The sequence below is a fragment of the Chinchilla lanigera genome, unplaced genomic scaffold, assembly GCF_000276665.1.
Source record: "Chinchilla lanigera isolate Chin_1 unplaced genomic scaffold, ChiLan1.0 scaffold00003, whole genome shotgun sequence".
Classification (NCBI taxonomy): domain Eukaryota; kingdom Metazoa; phylum Chordata; class Mammalia; order Rodentia; family Chinchillidae; genus Chinchilla; species Chinchilla lanigera.
Window position 1 is genome coordinate 41,306,876 of NW_004955404.1, and position 20,512 is coordinate 41,327,387.

The window sequence follows — 20,512 nt, forward strand, 5'->3', positions numbered from 1 at the left end:
GAAGACATCTTCTGCATAACATACTACAACCGTTACTTATTTCCCTGTCTCATCCCTTCCTTGCTGTGTTCCTGTGAATAAAAAATTTATATTACTAACTCTTCTTTAAGTATTTACTATAATTTCCATGTTAGTTGAAGTCCAGACAGTAAGTAGAAATCATGACAGTTATTTTAACAGAGACAAATTGATATAAAAATCATCAGTTATGCACTTTAGCAGTGAACATCTACCTAGGATAAAAAAGGAAAAGGTATTTTAGAGTTCATTATTGAGAAAAAAAAAAAAAGCTATGTAAGACTTGAGAAAAAAAATGGAACTCAAGGGGATTCCTAAAAATAAAGTTGTCCAATGGAGTTGGGACTTGGGCTTTAGAGGAGAAAGAGGAAAAAGAAAAAGCAGCTGTGGTGGTGTCCCGGAGGAGATATAGCAAATCTCATTTAGATAGTATAAGAAAACTGAGGAGAGAAATCAATTTCTTTCACTTGAAGTAACTATCATTGCAAATGTGACTGAACAATAATAAGAAACAAAAAGTAAGGTGCAAGTTGCTTCTTCTTTTCTCTCTCTAAAATTCCATTATTGGACAAGTCTATAGGAACCCAGCTAATAAGGTAGAAATGGGGTTTCACGGCCCTATTACCAGGATAATTAGAATACATAAAGTGAATTTAAAGGTGAGAGTCAAGAGTTAATTGTCCATCCCAGCACTCACACATATTTTAACAACAAAAATAGTCTATGATTTTCTTACCAAGAACCAATTTTCCTTCACAGAACAAAATTGTTCTTTACACACCTGAATTTATATCATACCCACACTGGCTACATAGATCCAAATCTGGTTGGCAGTCATTGTGTACATCTCTATGCTATGTTATTTTTTCTCTCATTCACAGTCTCATCTGAGTACTTTATACTTGCAGACTAAACTATGAAAAACACTAACAGCCATTGTATGAAAAAATGAAAAACAAAGACAATAAACATACTTATAAATAAATATGGAGATGTACATAAGTACATGTTTAACTGCCAATGTCAAATGTGGATAGGTGTCCGTTTCCTAATTCTTGTACCTGGTTGTGAAAGTACAGTTGATATGCCATTAATCATGCTTGCTTCCTTTGTTCTTGGATAATAACTCAGCAGGTCTAAGTCTTTTCTTGATGAATAAAAAAAATCTTCATTCTTGAAGAGACAAAATGTTTAATGGTTTTTCCTTTGTTTTTTGCTCTAATTTTGTATTAATTTTTACTATTTGACATTACAAAACTAAGATAGGCACCAAGCTGAGATTCCAGACATAATACTCTGAGACCCCCTGTTGAATAACAGCACTGTTATTTCACTTGTAATCTTAATCAATCACTTAGCAAACAGAGGAATTCCCTTCTCTGACTGCTAGCTCAAAATCATAAAAAATGTAAACAAGAAAACTGATGGTCAATGCACAACTTTGAATTTGATGAAAGAATATTGTGTCCTCTCTAAGACAAACAAAAATGCCCTTAGAAACCAGGATGGCCACAGCAGCAACAGCTGAGACCTGTGGGAATTAACAGAGAAATAGGGAGTGGAAATATATTGGTTAGGGGCCTACAGTGACACAGAGTTTGTCTGTATACATATATTTTTGTAGAGCTATTCCTTAGTGTCATGGGGTAAAAGGTGGAATAGTTCAAAATGTCAGCATGCTAGAGAGCCAGAGATTCAGTAGAACCTCCATCCAAGAGGTTAGAGAAAGTCACAGAACAAGAGTTAAAAGATACTCTGTCAGTCTGCAACTGAACACCCAGAAGGTCTCTGGAGAGCTGCTTATGTAAGTATTCATGGAAAGGCTGAAGCAGCTAGTGTCTGAGTCCACGGCAATGGCAACAGCAATAGCAGATAGGAGATTTTCAAATGCAGGCCAACTTCATTCTTCTTGCTCTAATCCCTCTGGACAGTGAGCCATTTGGATAATGTTATCCATAATCAGACTGCGTCTTCTTCTCTCAGTTTGCTGGTCCCCATGCTCTCCTCCATAGAAACAAACTACAAACACACCCAGAATTAGATTATATTAATGTAATAGATATTCTCTAATCTAATTGTAAATTTACAATCGTGATTGATGGTCACAGAGACAGTACAACGAGAGAGAAAATGCTATCGCTTTTACTTCATTCCCAGATCAATGTATTTTGCAGCACTCACTGGTTGTTCATGCAAAGAATATAATATAATTCACAGAATATAATCCCATTCTTTTAGTATGTTGTCTCATAACTCTGACTTTGGTTGTATATTCAGAAGGCATGTACTTATTTCACTAAGCAAGTTGCTTATGATAAGTGGGGCATGTGATAAGACCTATCAGTCCTTCAGATATAAGTTCTACTTCTTGCAGTGTAAAATCTGTTCTAACAAAAACAATCGTGTACAGAATGCTATGCTGGTAAATGAGACAGTTGATAATTTCACGGATGCTATGCCTAAAAGTGTCATGGCTAGAAAGACAGGTCTGTATTTACTATGCATTTCTGTTCTTGTAAGAAAAACAAACTACTTCTTGTGTGATATAATTGGTTCAGTGTAATCATCTAACACTAGGAAATAGTTGAACATAGAGAACAAAATTTGACTTTGTTGCTGACAGGCTAAATATTTAATATAGCGATAACATTGTCAACCTGGTGAGTGAAAGTTCTGCTATTACATCATTGTCACCAGGGTTATTGTTTTCATTGGTCTACTCTGTACACATAGGTTGAAGAAAAAAGGACTGAATTTTATGCACAGTATATATCATATTTTCCATCTGATTCCTCTGCAAAGGAAAATCTTTGGTGAGTATATAAATGGAACATGCATGTCTCCACAATTACTAAAGAGTTGGAATTTCATCCAAATACTTCTTTAGACCTCCACTAATCTTGTTTTTTGGTCAATGTCTTTGGTCATTCTTACAAATTATGATCAAATTGTCAAGAGTCAATTTCAGTATTTACATATAACAGTCTTTTACTCCGGACTACATGAAAAACTAAATGCATTGCTTGTTACCTACTAGGAAGGCCTATGTTCCTTACTTCGTAGTCACTTCTCAATTAGGATGCATATCTAAATCTATTTATTTTCATTTGGAAACTATATATATATATATATGAACACTGGAAGTCTTTTTTATCTTTAGTGGACATGTGGAAAAGAGAAGTACCTATATGATGTATATCTTAGTTTACATGATGATTTGATTTCTTATTAATGTGTACATACTGACTTCCAAGTTTAGATAGAAGCAGCCCAGGGCCCTGCCTGAGAAAAGTAATAGTTGTAGAAGTAGATATTAATTTACTTCCAAAACCTTGAAGCCTTTACTTTCTTACTATAAATTTCATGAATATCTTACAACTGATTTTTACAGAATTTTGAAAATCTTTGGATATGCCTTCAGCCTCTGACAGGGCTGAGTAAGAATAAGGCATTATTTCTCAAAAGGAGAATTTGTATCTTCAGTGAAATTGTTCAGATTACCAGATGTAGGCATGCAACATTGGTCCAAAAAAATAAGCCTTAATTGTTCCTGTCAACAGATCATTAGAAAATATGTAACATAACAGTCACTGTTAATTCCTATCATTTTATTTTGAAACCCTATATTAATTGTGTTGGTTTTGCTTTGTTTGGTTTTTGTCTATGTTGTGGTTATTTTTTATTTCCTTATATTCTCTTTAAAATACACAAAAAGAGAACTTTTACTTTATGAACAAGATATGCATTTGTTCCCAGCCCTAGTGATACACTATCTCTCTGCTGTCCAGAAGCTCCACATGCTGATATTCGCCACAGTAAATTTCAGTAATATTGGACATTTTGTTTCTTTGGTCTCAAGCAGAAAAGCAAATCTCACTGTATTCAGATCTCTTTTATTCTTATCCTTACTCAAAATTGGGAGCCTTGTAAAATATTCAGTAAGTGACACTGAAGAGAACACTCAGACTTCCTCTTGGTAAAGAGCAGAACAGTTTGTGTAACCCAGAAACAGGAAAAATATGTTCTATTTTTACCCTGCAAGGTAAGATTCAAATTGCTTTTTAGGGGCTAGCAGTGGATATAGAAAGGGAAGAAAATCAAATTCTAGGAGAAAAACTCATACCATATATTGGGGCTAAAGTGATATTTTTCCATAAATATAAAATAATCTAGAAAAACTATGAGAATAGCCCTATGACGCAAACATGATAAATAGAGTTCGCTATCCATTTAGTTTATTCACGGGTCAAAGCATCATTTTATGCTCCTTTTTGAAGAATACGATGTTGCAATTTGTACAAGCCAAATTCAGCTTTTTCCTTCTTTATTTCTCTATGCAAAAGTCCATCCATTATTTATTTGCCTCCCAGTTTAGGTTTACTTTATGTTGTCAGAGGAATATAGCTTTATTTGCACTAAACAATAAATTATTAGTTGAGGACAAATTAAAGAGGTTAGTCTATTTTTCTGAGAATGGATAATTCTCTAGAAAATTTCCAGGAGAGAATTTTACAAAAGAAATTTGTAAATGTTTGCAAAAAGAGTTGCAAGGTCTTGGTAAGGAAAGTCAGGAAGAACTACCATTGGCTTTATAGCTATTGGTGGAAGCTACCAATACTTGCTTGTGTAGAAGACTCTGATAGCCTTTTATTTTCCTCCACTGGTACCTTCTATCATGTCCTGAGAAGTGGCATGAATTTTTTTCTGTTCTTTGTTCTAATGTTGAGATCTTGGTCAAGCACGTCTCCTTGGAAGGATCTAAACCAAAATCCTGTTTGCAATCTAGTGTATACCTTACAGTTTTTTAGGACTCTATGAATTAGCACCCAAGAATAGTTTAAAAAGCCATGTGTGGTGTTAAGTATCAAATACTTTCCAAAAATCATCATTTGTTAAAGTCTGTGAATGTGATTAAAACCTGGAAATTAATGCAGTCTCCAAAGTAAGTAGAGATTGGTAAATAATGTGGCAAGCCCTTATCACTGGATGCAATATTACTGTTACATTCCTCATGCATTTAACAGACTACTCAGATACTAAAAACAAATAGAAAATAAGTAAAAATATATTAAGCAAAGACTGATTATCTAAAGCCCAGAAGAACAAAAACCTATCATTGTTGAACTTACAGAATTTCTTGAGGTAAGATTAATAAATCCTTCCATTTTTAAAAATTCATAAATAATTATATTTGTTTCCTGTGGGCGACCTTTAGCAATTTCTGAAAAGCAAAATCAGTGATCTGAAGAAGCAATTGGTAAAATGTTATTAGAGGAAAATTCTCCATCTGTACAAAGAAATTGGGAAGGTTTTCAGAAAATAGAAAGTTAGTTGAAAAGAGTTTTAAAAATATAAGAAAAAAGAATAGCAGAAAACCTACAGGGAAGCAAAATACCAGCAAAAATTTCCCAAGTTTATCATTTTCTCTTAGTCAAATTTGAAGTGCAGAGCCAGGGATATAGCTCAGCAGCACAGGCCCTGCCCTGCCTGACAAGTGCAAAGTCATGAATTTGATTCCCAGTACAAAAAAAAAAAAAGTGCAATTGAAGCCTGCCAAGGAAAATATCAAAAATTTAGAAAAAAGATAGTTGAAAGTTAATAATGCTTTAGGAGAAGCTGATTATTAGATCAGGGCCTATAAGGTGAGAAACACTAGATTCCCATATAAAAGGTAATTTATTTATGTGTGTAAGCACATAGTCAATTCTTGCCATATATATGAGGATAACACTTAATAGGACAATTCTAAACTATTCTTTACATGTATTAGAGACACAACTACATATATGAATGCAAAACTATTCAGATATGAACAACACTTCTTAAAAGCATTAGATATTTAGAAGGGGTTGTTAATAATATAAGTATAGGAATTAAGAAATTATTTATCTTGAATATGAATTTCTACACTTCAGAGTAAATGATAAAATCTAAAATATATAACATGAAAGAAAAACAATCAAAAATGAAAGGAAAAGCACTGTGAAGCCAACGAGAGTCATGTTGGTGTGTTGTTTTATTTTAATAACATGAATCCAAAAACTACAAGAGTAACAACTTCAAAGTCTTGAAGAGAAGTATGAATTCACAAATTGAATTACTTAATACTAGTGGAAAATATGTTACAAAGTTATAATGCAACAAAAAAAAAGGAAGCTATTCCAAATCAGAGGAAGGCGGGGACTGGGAATTTAGTTCAGTGGCACAGCACTTGCCTGATAAGTGTGAGGTCATGAGTTCGATTCCTGGTACCAGAAAGAAAACAAAAAACAAACAAACAAACCAAATAAGAGGAAGGCATGGAAAGTTAGAATAGTTAACAATTAGCAATGATTTAAAAATTTTACAAGCAACTACTAGCATATGCTAAACAAATAATGTGGATGTAAAACCTAGATGATCTCAGTATCAAAGATATTTTTCTGTTATGAAAGTTATTGTTATAAAGATATCAATGATAAGCATAGTGTAATAATGATCTTGCTATAAGATGTAAATGTTTTATATAATTGAGTGCATACTGTATTTTTTCCTTCCTATTTTAATTATATGTTTACAATATATAATAATTACATTCTTCTTGGTGAATTGATACATGAATGTATCACTTTTGATTATTTTTACTCCTTTTCTTCCTCCCTTCTCTCCCGTCTCTTCTTCTGATTCCCTTCAGGTAAGATTAATACCCCACAGATGCTACATCCATTTCCTACTCTTCTTCTTTGATGTAGCTCTATAGAGTATGTATATTTTAGGTTCTCTTATAAAAAACATGCGATATAAACTTCTGATTTACAACAGTATTATGGTCTCAAAATCCAACCATTTTCTTACACCTCTGACTGACCACAGTGCTCCTCTTGACAACCTGTCCATCACCCTCTGTCTACATTCCAGGGCCACTATCCAGTCTACAACGTAGGCAGGGCCTAGGGCTCATGGGCACACAGTGGCTTTTGACTGGCAGAAAAAGAGTTCCCAAGCAGGCACTGAGTTCTTCAGCATCATAGATGGTGTGACTGGTAGGATATCTGACAAGTACAGTACTGTCTGTATTTGGGGGAGCAATAGGAGAGTGCCTTCTCTGACATTGTTTGGGTATCTTTTCTCCTGCCCTGAATCACAATGGTCACAACTGCTGCCTACCTCTGCAACTTACAGACCCAGGGCTCTCTTAGTATCTGATTATGGGCCCCTCGTCAGAACTGTGCCGTTTTTTTCTTCCAGTGGTCTACCATTCCTCAATTACTGCCCTCTGAATGATTTTCTGAATTTCAATTTCTCTACTGCTAAGATCTGTCAATATCCTACTCACTGAGTTTCCTCTCCCAGTGAGGAAAGAACTGAAAAAAGTAGGCACCAGATAGTGGAGTGTTTGGTAAGCTAGGTACAGATCACAGTAGCCCAACTGCCACTGAACTGCTTGGCTGCTTCTTTGGGGGCATTAGATGCTTTCTCATGATGCAGTGTTCGCTGAATTGGTGGTGTAAAAAATGCTGGGATCAATGGGAAGCCAATTTTCCCATTCTAAATACCTCTACTACTTTGTGTGAGCTGCCTGCCTTGTTCTTCAGGTTATTTTCCCATATTTGGCTCCTTTTGCCCACAATGCCCCATTTTTGAGTGCCTGTGCTTCCCATTCCATGTCTTCTGAGCCTCCTGCATGCACGACTCCTTCTAGTCAGCCATGCCAGAACTCTCCTGTTGTATTCCTTAGACCTGTTCAGCCAGAGATTATTTCCCCATGATGATAGATAGTTATGCATTTTATTAACAAATTAAGAGTAAGTATTAATTTTCTGCAGAAACTATGAGTATATTTAATGGGATTATAGCACAGTAGAAAGAAAACATAAAATAATGATGGATACAACAAATAGTAGAAAGTGGACATACATAAAGTAAAAGTAGGCAAGCACAATAATTTGAAATAAAGTCTGTTTACATTATGAACCTATTAACTAAATTTCTAATTAGTAATAAAGCCAGATATATTGTTTTTTCCATTTATGCAACTGAATTAAAATGACCATTTAAAATGTAGAGACTGTTATATCAGCATGAATTTGTTCTAGTAATATACTATAATCTAAAGACATACATAAAGTGAAAATATCAGAATAAATTTCCAACAGAAGAATTGAAAGATTTACTGTGTAATTAAAGTGTGAAAAGAAATCTAAAAATTTTCATCAGAAAAAACAAAATGCCAACTCAAAAGCATAACACATGAATAGGAAGAAATTATTTGTAAAGAATTAATCTAGAAGGATCTAATATAATGAATCATTATTCATTTGATGACATTTATTTGGAATATATGTAAGATAACACAGAAGTAACCATAATAGAGCCATTTAAAATACATCTCTCAGAAGTCAACAATTTTTACAGTGTATAAGTAACATAATAGACTAGCCTAAAGTAACATAAGTTTTTTCTTTCAAAGTATTTAAATCATGTAAATTTTCCATGTATGAAATACACATATACACATGCTCTCAAACAACTTGTAGTACCAAAAAAACCCACCAAAAACCCAAAAAAACTCATATAGGTTGTCTGTTATGGAAATTAAATGAAACTATATGATCTCTCTCTCTCTTCCTCTCTCTCTCCATATATATATATATATATAATCACATTCAATTTGAGAGAGGAAAAATGAATTATACAACAAGAAGTCATAGAGGTCATCTACTTTGTTACCCAGTTCTTCAAGTAATATGATGAAGATTAAAATAATATGGGAAAAGTGCATAGGGTGCAGGCAGCTGGCAGCAACTTTTAAAAGTAGAAAGATTTAAAGAGGTTATAGAGGCAGTTATAAGGTTTTCAGTGTTTGATAAATGTGTATAGGAATAACAAAGGGAATTTCAATAAGTGTTGCTAGAACATTGCTCATGGAGTTTAGAAAATATTAAGCAAAATATTGAGGTTTTAATAGTTTAAGATTCACAGACTGTATTTTCTTCATTCAGATTATTTTTCAGGAGTAGATCATCAGTTTGAAATTTATAAAAATGATATCTATCCATTTGAAAAGTGGAATCAAAGTATGACTTTTTGGAATTATTTCATCTATTTGTTATTACATTTATTTCAGAAGTTCAATCTTTAGACATGTAATGTATTGAGTGTAAAAAAAGTTAAAAGGCAGTAGCAAGAGACATGTTATCAAAAGACCATCAAGAGAAATACTGAAGAATTTTTAGTATTTGTGTAAAGATTATGTGAGGAGTGTTGCAAAAATAAGTTAGAATATATTGGATGCATTTTTATACAGCTTTTAAGTAAAGAAATTTTGCTGTATTTTGTAATTTTTCAGCAATAAAGCACAGATACATTATTGTATTGCATAATATTATAACATTGTTTTCTTAGCTAAGTATGAAAGTAAAATGCTGATTAATAATACAAGGGAATAACGAGCAACTACACAATCAAAGTTGGAAGAATAGGACAGCAGACAGCAAATAACGCATATCTTGAAATTGGAGAAGGAAAATAACAGTCTAAATGAAGTTGAAGAATTTGTTTTTGGAATGGAAGGATAGTTTTGTTGTCACAATGAAATATCTGAAGGTAAGAGCTCTGAAACTTTCCAGGTTTGTTTGTTTTTATTTATAAGGACAAAAGTTAGCAAGTGACCATGAGTTTAGAGAGCGTTTAGGTAAGGATCATGTATTAAAAGTATTATTTTAGAAATATATTCTATGTGAGCCACAAACTTATTTTAAGTGGAAATCAGGGTTCAGAGAAAGAGAAACTGAGACAAGGGTGTCTAAGTTACTTTTCTCTCACTGCTGGGACAAAATACCCAGCACCCAAAATTAAGGTAGGAAAGGATTATTCAGCTCATAGTTTGTGGAGGTTTCACTCCATACTCAGCTGGCTCCAAGACAGAGTGGCACATGGGACAGGGCAGCAGTTCATGGCAGAAGAAAACAGCAAAAGTAGCAAGAGTAATAAGGAAGAAGCAGCAGAGAGCAAGCCTCCTTCCCTCCCTTATATTGTATACAGGCTTCTCACCCCAGGGTGGGTGTAGCCCTCACACCCATAATCCCATCATTGGATCATGAATCAATCAAAAGCTCTAGAAGCCTACCCCATGACTGCATGACGCTATGGGAGGACATCTACGCAAACCATAACAAAGATATTAAACAGTATTATATGAGTCATTAAATCGATAAGTACAGTAAGTAGAGAACATATGCAGAGAGGAGAAAAAGTACACTACCACTACTTGAGCTCCAAAGCAATATGGATTTTCAAATGATTAAAGGTAAACAATGGCCTAAAATTGGCTTTGGGGTCAGGTAAAACAGAAACCTAAGAGTGAGAGTTATATACTTTATACAACTTGTAAGATTTTTTGACATGGCAGTAAGGTTTCACTTGAGAAACACAAGTAGCAAAAATTTTCAGTGTTCAACACTCCAGGGGCATTTTCTGATGGTGAAGCAGGGGATGTAAAATACAGTAGAAATAATTAAGTACAGAGAAAAGGAATAAATATCATAGCAGAACATAAAAAAAAAGAAGATTTAAATTATCACCAAAGTAAGAATCTTTAAAACTGCTGTAGAGTGGATGACATAAGTTTTGACTCGTACAGATGACTAGTATGCACAGAGACTGGACACACATGAAATTTTCCTTTGCACATTCAATAGGAGAGGAATATGAAAATAACACTGAGGCTCTGAAAGATTGCTCAGTGCATTGATAGGGCACGTCAAACCTCTATATTATCAGTCAGAAAGCCACTATAAAAGGAAGACAAGAATTGAGAGGACTGGTGAAGAAGACCAACGCCAGATGCATGGCATATGGAAGTCTTACATGCTTCTGGAAAGACAGGAAGTATGGCATTTTCAGATAGCAGAAGTCTGCAGAGAACATGTAATTTATAAGATTATTTTATAATATTCACCCAAAGAGTCAAATGCAGAACAGTTCAGCAGATCTGTCCACATACTACAGATACAAAGAATCCAGCTAGGGCCTTGTTCGCATGGCAACATCCAGAAAAACTCAAGCTGAAGATCTAGACCCCATGGCAATGTCCTCCAAGTGTCCAACTGTAAGCTTAAAGCCCATGACGATGTTTCATGGAAGTCTGTATCAAGGATCTGCACTGGGAAGGCCCAAAGTTCACTGGTGGAAGCTAGAAAGTCTGTACCAGTGCAGTGAAGGATCTGTGTCAGCAGGCTGAGGGATCTGCACCAGAGCTAGGGAGCCATGCTCAAGGAAAGGACCAGAGCTCTTCCAAAGAGAGCTGCAGCCATCCACAGTAACAGCAAGGACCTGAGCTCCTCTGACAATGAGAATAGCTGAGCTTAATATCAGGAAAACCTGCATGACAAGCTTCTCCAGGAGAATCAACAGCATAATCATCTTCCACACCAGTTCTTCATTTATGCTGTTGGCAATAACCCTCAGATGGACGTTCCACAACCAGAACCACATTGATTCAGTTCAGCTAGATGTTACACGTTGACCATTAGTTAACCCAATAGACATAAATCTGCACAGTTTCATGCCCCACTCTTGGTACCAAAATCTGTATTAGTGAATACCTTAATAGAGAAACAGATATAACACAAGTCACACAAATGTATAAGAAATTACAAGGTTGGGTTATGATGGTCAACCACAGAATTGGATGAGGAGGCATGCGAAGTGTGCCTGCACACTAGAGACAGAAGTATTCAGTCCCCGTCTGAAGTTCACTGCAGTGTCCCATGCAAGTGCATATCAGGAGGCTGATGGGTCTGTGACAGAAGGCTGAAGAGTCTATGCCAGAAGGATGCAGGATCAGAGGCAGAAGCGCAAGAGTCTGCTAGAAGCCAGGAAATGATGTCCAAGCTGAAGGTCGAAGATAGCATCCCCTTTAAAGAGCAGAAGTCAGTTTCTCCTTAATTTTCTCTTCATACCATCCAAGTGATAAGCCACCCTAGGATGGTTCTTCTACACCGTAGGGTGTTAGAATTTCCATGTCAATTTAGGTGAGCTTCTAAACCTTTCAGGTTGACACAGTCAATGAACCATTACCCTTGGCTTGTGTACAGTTCAGTTAAGCAAGGTCCTAGCTAAGGTTCAAGTAGGGAATAACTCAAGTCAAATGAAAAATAATTATCTCACAGTGGTATCATTTACTGAATATCTATAGACTAGATGGTGGACATTTTATCATAAATTAGTAATGGAATAAATATAAATGAAATCAAACTAACATTAATGACTATTTCATTTTATAATTTACAATTATCAAATGCTTATAAAATGTATATGTATAAATATTATCTTTGGGTAAGAATATTGTTACTCCTAACTTAATATGTATATAAGCAAATAATATGAGAAAAATTCATGAGAATAAAGAATATTTTCCTATTTTAATTTCAGTTGAAATTTTTCACAAGGGATGTTTTTCTTCCCAGATACTCTGCATGCAAACCTAGTATTATGTATTCATGAGGGCTTGTAATACCTTGCATTTTGTGAATTACAGTGCATATAGAACAGCTAGCATATGTTACACGGAAATACAAAACTATGTTTTTCTACTTTTATAAATAGAGACAGTATTCATTTCCAGTTAGCTCAAAAGTAGTAACTGGATTTGACCATTGTTTCCTATTATGTTACATTATCTAAGATAATTTTAAATTATTTGACGAAGTAAGGCACTACTAAAAAATAGTAATAAGTTTATTCTGACAAATCCATAAACATTAGAGAGGCAGTAAATTTCATTAGTAAATTGGCTTCCTTAGATATAAAACTCCCATGACAAATGTATATACTTCAGTTTGCAGATGGATATCACAAGTTTAATATAGCCATGGATTTCTAATTTCCTTATTTCTTGATCTAAAAAGCACTGTTTACAGACTGTAGCACCCACCATATACATGAAAGCATAACGATTGAGGGATGGCAATTCTCTATCCTTTTATTTAAATCTTTATTTCTGTTTTTGTGACACTTAATAGAAAAAAGCTTGTGGATGTTGGGGGAATGAAAAGCCCTGAATTAGGCAAGAGAAAAGCTTGTCTTACTTGCTTGACACCAATGTTTTTAAAAATCAAAAATTCTAGAGAGCCACTAGTTTTCCCTCTGAGAACTCTTTTTAGCATTGTGTCTCCTTTAATTAGCATTTTTGCCAGGCAGACTGATTGTGTACAGAAATGCCTCACAATAACACATAAATAATCAGCCTCACAATGACACACTGTACTGAAAATTGCAATTAGGTCAGTAATGTACATCCCTGAAATTAATTCTTGCGTTTGCCTCTTATTCTCTGCAAAGCATGGGATTGATTCCTTAACTTCTGAAGCTACTTTAATTACCTCAAAAAGGAGAATAACACTATGTACTTCAGAGTAGATTCAAAGATATTTTTAAAAAAATGTATGTAAAATGGTTAGCATATTGTCTAGCCTGTAATAAGGAATCAAAATAGCAGTTATTATCATCAACATTATTATTTTTTGAGACTAATAACCAGGTCATTGATTATTCACTCTAAGGAAGAGATTCCTTTTAGAGTAGAAAATAACAATGAAGTTTTAAATAAAGTGAATTATGAAAATATTCATTTCTAAGCCTTAGAAACTAATTGCACAAAATATCAAAAGGAACAGAAAAATTACACAGAAGAATATTTACACCAAATTTGTCACATATGTAAAGGTAAATAGTTTCATACTCGGTTGATTTTCAGATAAAGTAAAATCTGGTCAAATTACATGAAAAGAAAATTAGGAAAATACAAATAACAGGTTATATTCTTATAATTTATATATTTTTCCAATTTTCTTCATGTGTACAGTGCTTCCCTATATGCCAATTTCATAATTAAACTATATTTGACTAGCTGTTGCTTTAACATGGCTATGGATTAACATATCTTTAGAAAATCTTAACAGATGATATGCCATGCTTTATTTCATTTTATTTATTTATAATAATATGCTTTTTATTTGTTTAAATTATGTATAATTTTGAAATAAGCCAATCTTAAGTACTGGAAGATTTTGAAAATATACTATCATAGAGCAAAGATACTGAAATGTTCCTACATGGAGCATGATATATGATAAAGCTCATGCATATAATACTAATATTGAACACAGATTGAAACCATATCTCATATTTTTCTGTCTCATATGTATTAGTTGTAATTATAAATTCAGTACTTAATTACAAAAACTAATTTTCAATTAATTAATGATATTATGACTTTTCAAACTACAGTGAGCTTAATTTGTTTTACTATTTTGGGGAAGATGATCATGGTTGTTTGTCATCTGATGGGGAATTTGCAAATGAAAGCAAAATTTTGCCAAATACATTTGTTTACAAACCAATTGCTTGCAAAAAGAAGAATTTGTGAACCTAGGGAATCCTTCATATTTTTGTGAAAATAATAATTGTGTAATAAGATTATTACTTAACATTTTGCTACCAAAAATTCTCTGAAAGGAAATAAAAAGAAAAACATAATGGTTTTTACAGCAACATGAGGTGATACAGGGGTTTCATGATATTTTTTCAGTTAAGTCAAAATTATACAAGGGTTTTTGAACTGAAGAAAATTAAAATGGAGGCTAAAATTATTTCTTAATACTTGGCAAAACTGTTATAGTTGTTTCACTAAAAGAAGTAATATTTCCATAAAAGTTAAAGGAAAATAACTGGAAAAGACATAGATTGCAGCAGATAATTTTGAAAATGTTTTAGAGAATATAAATACAGTAACTTATTTTTTAATTTCTACAAATTTTCAACTTAAATTTCCAATTAAATTATCTACAGTAGATTACCAATCATATGTAATTTACTAATTAAATGTTAACTTTTATAATCTATTTCTCTCTGAACTAGGGACTGAACCCAGGGCCTTTGCACCCACTAACATCTCTAGCCATGTATTATAAATTTTTATTTTGGCAAAAATTATCAACAAAATCACTAAGTTGCCAAAATTGAGCTTAAATTTGTGATCTTCTTGCCTCTCTCTCCCAGACAACTGGATTTATACAAATGCACATAAGTATGTGACTATATCCATTATAATATTTTGTAGTCATAATATTTATTTTAGTTCTATAGGGTTTCATCTTCTCTCCCCTTCACTCTAATTTTAAGCCAGTAATATAAGTAATGTTGTTAAAGGGATATCCATAACTAACACAAGTATACCATGTACGATAGCAGTACACATTTACCAGGTATTATAAATGACACCTAGTTGTACTTGAAGGTTATGCTCACAATAGAATTTTTAGTATAAAATCAGACTTTTAAGAAACTCAGCAAAGTTTTACAAGAAATTAGCAAAGCCTACCAGTTAGATTTTCGAATGTCATTATAGGGAGTGGAAAATCAATGAGAAATAGTGCCCTCATTTGATCTTTCAGTTTCATAGTATTAATTTTTCAATACCTTTCTTCATTTTATTATTTTTATTTTACTTCCAAATCAATGTGTTTACATTGATCGTGTAACTTTGCTTTACAAAAACTCTCATTTCAACCCTTCAGTGAACATAGAATATGAATTATTTTGTTACATTTTCAGTAAGATTCTTCACTAGAACAAAAGAAAAGGACAAAACCACTGAATATACTGAGTAAAATACACTGCAAATGGAGGCTGAATTAAATAGCTGAGGTATCTTAATCAAATATGGAGATGATTTAGTAAATGAAGAAACAAAACTGCAAATTATAGACCAAATAAAACTGTTAAATTGTAGATTAAATAGTTTTCAAATTATGTGTTTGTAATTGTCTTCATGCTTAGCTACTTAATTCTCACATATTTTACTTTACCTGCAAGTTTGATATGCTGTTTTTGTGCCTTTATTTCTTCTTTTATTGGTTAAATAGCTTTAAAAATTCATAACCCACTCTGCAATCTTTGCAATTTGACTTTTCCAAGTGGATTTGATTTAACTTAAGACAAAAAAAATGTATTTGTGCGATGAATGTCTGAGAATGACAAAATTGAACCTAGCTTCAGAAAGGATAAGAATCTGGAACTTCTATGTTTTTCTGTGTATGTGTATTTTCTTTTTATTTCCCTCAGTAGAGATAGAATTTTTCCTCTTTGATAAACCTGTGGTCTCTGACCATTGAATCTTTAGACCTATTCACAAATTAACCTCTTCCCTCATCTCTGGACCTAATGACTCCTGGGCAAAATTTGCTAATCTGAGTCTAAAATCCCAAAGATTCACTAAACAGAAGCAGTCGATGTTATACTTGGTTATCCTTAACCCAATCGTGATGCTTTGGGGTTAAGGTCACATCAAAGATGTAAACTTACCCTGGGACTATCTGTGAGACTTAGCATTGTGAAGAAGGGAAAATAATGCACAGTATGACTAAGACAGTAAAGGAATGCAAGCATGGCCTTAGGTGGAGTCAGTCATAGAAAAATGGAATGGACTCCAAGTTGTATTTTCTTCTATCTAATAAAAGATGTCCATTGATAACAATAGATTAAATGATATGGAGGTTTTCAACTTACAAGTGTCCTTAGGGACTAATTGTTTATGGTATGCGAGCGTTTAACATATAGTTTCCAGAGATATTTATACATGCTTTCTTTTCCTGTATCTTACCCTTTTTGTCCCACTTGTGTAAATGCTTAATCTTTAGCTTCTTAAAAATGAAGTGATGAAAGGGAGCGGCTTCTTCAAGCCCTAATTAACACAGTAAAAAATACTAATAAAATATAGGTGTTGGCTCAACTCTGCTCTCAGTTTATTTGCTACTCTCATATTTTTGTAAAATTTCATCAAGAAATGAAAAACATCTCTGAAGAATGAGAAAACTCTCATGCTTGAATCAAATTAAGTTTTATGACAGTTTGCAAAATAAGAGAAAATACATAGATAGGGATGAATCAAAATTGCTTTTTCCTTTCATTTTTCTCATTTTTGGCACTACCATAAAAATCCTGCTTGTAACAATAAAAGTATTATCTAAAGAATAGAAACCAAATATCTGTTTTTTTAAAAGCTTCTATTTTTATGCTTTCACTCATTAAATCTTTCATTTTTATTAGTACATATTACTATTTTTATAGTAATAAATCTTCTACAAATTCTCAAACATTTTATTTTGTCCTTTCCAAAGCTAGATGTTACCTGTGTCCCAGAACTTCTTCAGTTTCATTCACAGAGCAATTAGTGTGTGACCATTCTTAAAATTTCACACCAGAATGACTTGGAGAATGTTTCTTGCCATTTTTCACTCATCATGTTCAAGGAAATGGTGCCTGCCAGATATTCCCAGAGAAGTTTCTTCTTAAGCAGGACATTCAATTGTAATATGTTACCGAAAACTCAAAATAATGGTAACATTTATATTTCACAATAAAAAAACTTGAAAATAGAATATTTAAGAGCATGTTCTTTAGTCATTTTATCCCACTTCCTCTATGCCTGGATTGCTGGCAATCTCCACTCTATGTTCTAAGCCTACCTCTCAAATTATTTTAGCTGCACAGCACTGCTTGTTTATTTAAGGCAGTTTCACTCTTCATTTCCTACTAAAATTGGGACCAACTTTTACTAACTAACGGATTTGTAATATGTTAGGATGACAGGCACATTACACTTAGAACACAGGGCTCTGGTAATACTTTGCCATTTGACTCTTTTTTCATTGATATTAATGTTAGTATTTCCATGTATTCATTCCCAAGGAACTCTCAAGAGTTACAACTTTTAAAAAGCTATTGAAATTTTCCCTTTCTCTTGGAAATATTAAGTATTATCATATAAAGATAACTTAAAGTCTACACTTTTCTCCCATTACAATTCAAATAAGTTTTACAAAGTTGAAACTATCTCCTAGTCATTACACTGGTGAAGAAATGGCTTCCTCAATAATCTTTAGGCTATGCTGTCATCTTTTGATGATTGATATTTATTAAGGAGAAAACAAATTATCTTTGTTTATTTCCATAGACTTCAAAAAAATTATTTGGATATGAGACAATTACAAAGAATTTGTAACAATAGAAGGATTTATCTTTAAAAAGTGATTTATATGTTAAGCAAGTTGCATATTTATATAATTGCTCTTTTGAAGAGAAAGGAAAGGTCATCCTACTTATATGAAGAGATTTTATTCATACAGGAGGTAATAGCAAAAATCATATAGCCATATTACTAAATACTTTTATTTTGAATTTTATTTTCTTATAAGCAGAACATAAACATGATTTTGAAAATACTAAAAATACTATAATAGAACAATTTGGGATGCTTTGTAGAGAAAAAAAAGATTACTGTATACTAGAAAACTTTATGAGAGCTTGTATTTCAGATATGGTATTACTGTGAAGTCATAACAGTTAATCTCCATTTAATGATATGAAAATAAATTTGTAGGTTGAAAAATTTTTTAAGAAAACTCCATTTTAGTAAATAATATTTAGAAAGCATTGCAAATACATGTTAGAAAATATATTCTTTCTGGTCATTGCTATTCAGTATAATGGATTACAACAGCAGAAGCACTTTAACCATGGTGACCAGAACTTTGAGGATGGGTGTCAGCAGATTTCCTAGAGCAATTATTTTACATTACAGGACATTTTGTAAAAATATTATTTTCTTTAAAATGTAAGTGCATGTCTCCATCAAAGACACTTATTTTCCCAAAGTGAACATAAACAAATAAAAAAGAAAACTTATTTGTGAAATTGGAATTTCTATTTTTGAAATGCTGTTTCACCCCTTTATTCTTTAAAACACATTAAAAGGCTAAAATGTTGACAGATTCCAAAAGCCAACTCTTGTTTTCTTAGTGTCTTATTCAGGAAGGTTCAATACTGTGTTTCTTCCTGAAAACAGCCTGAACACTTCAAACTCACTCAAAGCCCTCTGTACTCTAGACCAGTTTATATATATAATCATTTATTTAAACAATTCAGTGCCTATCTTCTGCTAGAAATTTCACTATGTGTTTCATATATTTAGTAGTTTTAATGCTTCAAACCTATCTCACTTGTGTAATAGGTACTACTCTGAATAGATATGTGATCTAATGTGATAAATGATTATAGACTGAGAATTACATCTACATAGTGTCATTGATAGAACATTTTTCTAGAACTACTGGAATTTTGGTAGTCAAACCTATGTTTGGGGGCTGGGGATTTAGCTCAGGGGCTGGGGATTTAGCTCAGGGGGCTGGGGATTTTAGCTCAGCGGCAAAGCGCCTTCCTGGCAAGCGCAAGGTCGTGAGTTCAGTTCCCGGTACCGGAGAAAAACCAAAAACAAAACAAAAAAAAAAATTTAAAAAAATTTAAACCTAGGTTTGATTAGATTCACATTTGAAATTTCAGGATCAATACTTCATACACAGACATATTTCCCCAAAAGACTCATAATACCTGAATTTCACATTTTGGGGGAAATTGTCTATAATTGATGATTCATTATATTTTTAGTGCTTGTGGCCTGAAATTTTATCACCCAATCATTATTAACTGCATGATCCTGAAATGAAAACTATGCCTTTGCACTGAAATAAAATTTGGATAAGAAATCTGGACAGTGTTACCCCTTATCCTGTATTCACCGGTTTTTAAAATAATGAGCTTGTCCATCAAGTTGATCTCATTATTACAAAGATATACATATTCTTAAATTTTTTGACATGCTTCAATTTATTGAAGCATACCATTCTTATTAATGTTTAAATCTCTCCATTGTCCAATGGTAGCTTTTTCACAATGGTACTTGAATAACATACATAACCACAGTAGTTCCACTAGTTTTTATTCTTTTTCATATGACAATATACCAGACTCATCTTACATACTTGCTGATGTAGTCTTTGAGTGAGCTGTCTCTAGAAAGACAATTGAATCATGTTAGATGAAAATGGTATCTTGAAACTGAGTCTTAGGTCTAGAAATGTTCTGTGCTATTGAGTCTTTTCATCTGAGAAAGATAGAACACAGATGTGTTTGAAAAAAATAAACATTCACTCATACTGGTTTTTCCTACTCAGTTTTAAGGCTAATGTTTCCATGTAGCCTCATTTTATATATTATCAAATTTCTTCCACTCCCTGATTCAGTGGAAAGCATCTGTTTCAAAATTGAGGTAGACTCATTTACAAAGAGAATAATACTTGTACTGTAACAGCTATGTTTATATTAATTTTAAATAGATTTTATTTTTAGAATGCTTTCACAGTCATAGTGAAATTAAACAAAAAGTGCAAAGATTTCCCACATATTTCTGTATACATGCACAGTGTTCCTTATCATCCACAAGAGTGGTATATTTATTATGATTAATAATATAATTATGAAGTCCATAGTGTTCATTAGGGTTTGTACTATACATTCTGCTCCCTTCAGTAAGAATATATTGTCAGGTAAGCATTATTACAGTATCATACAGAATTGTTTTGTGTCTGATTAAAGTACTTTTATACTCAACTAG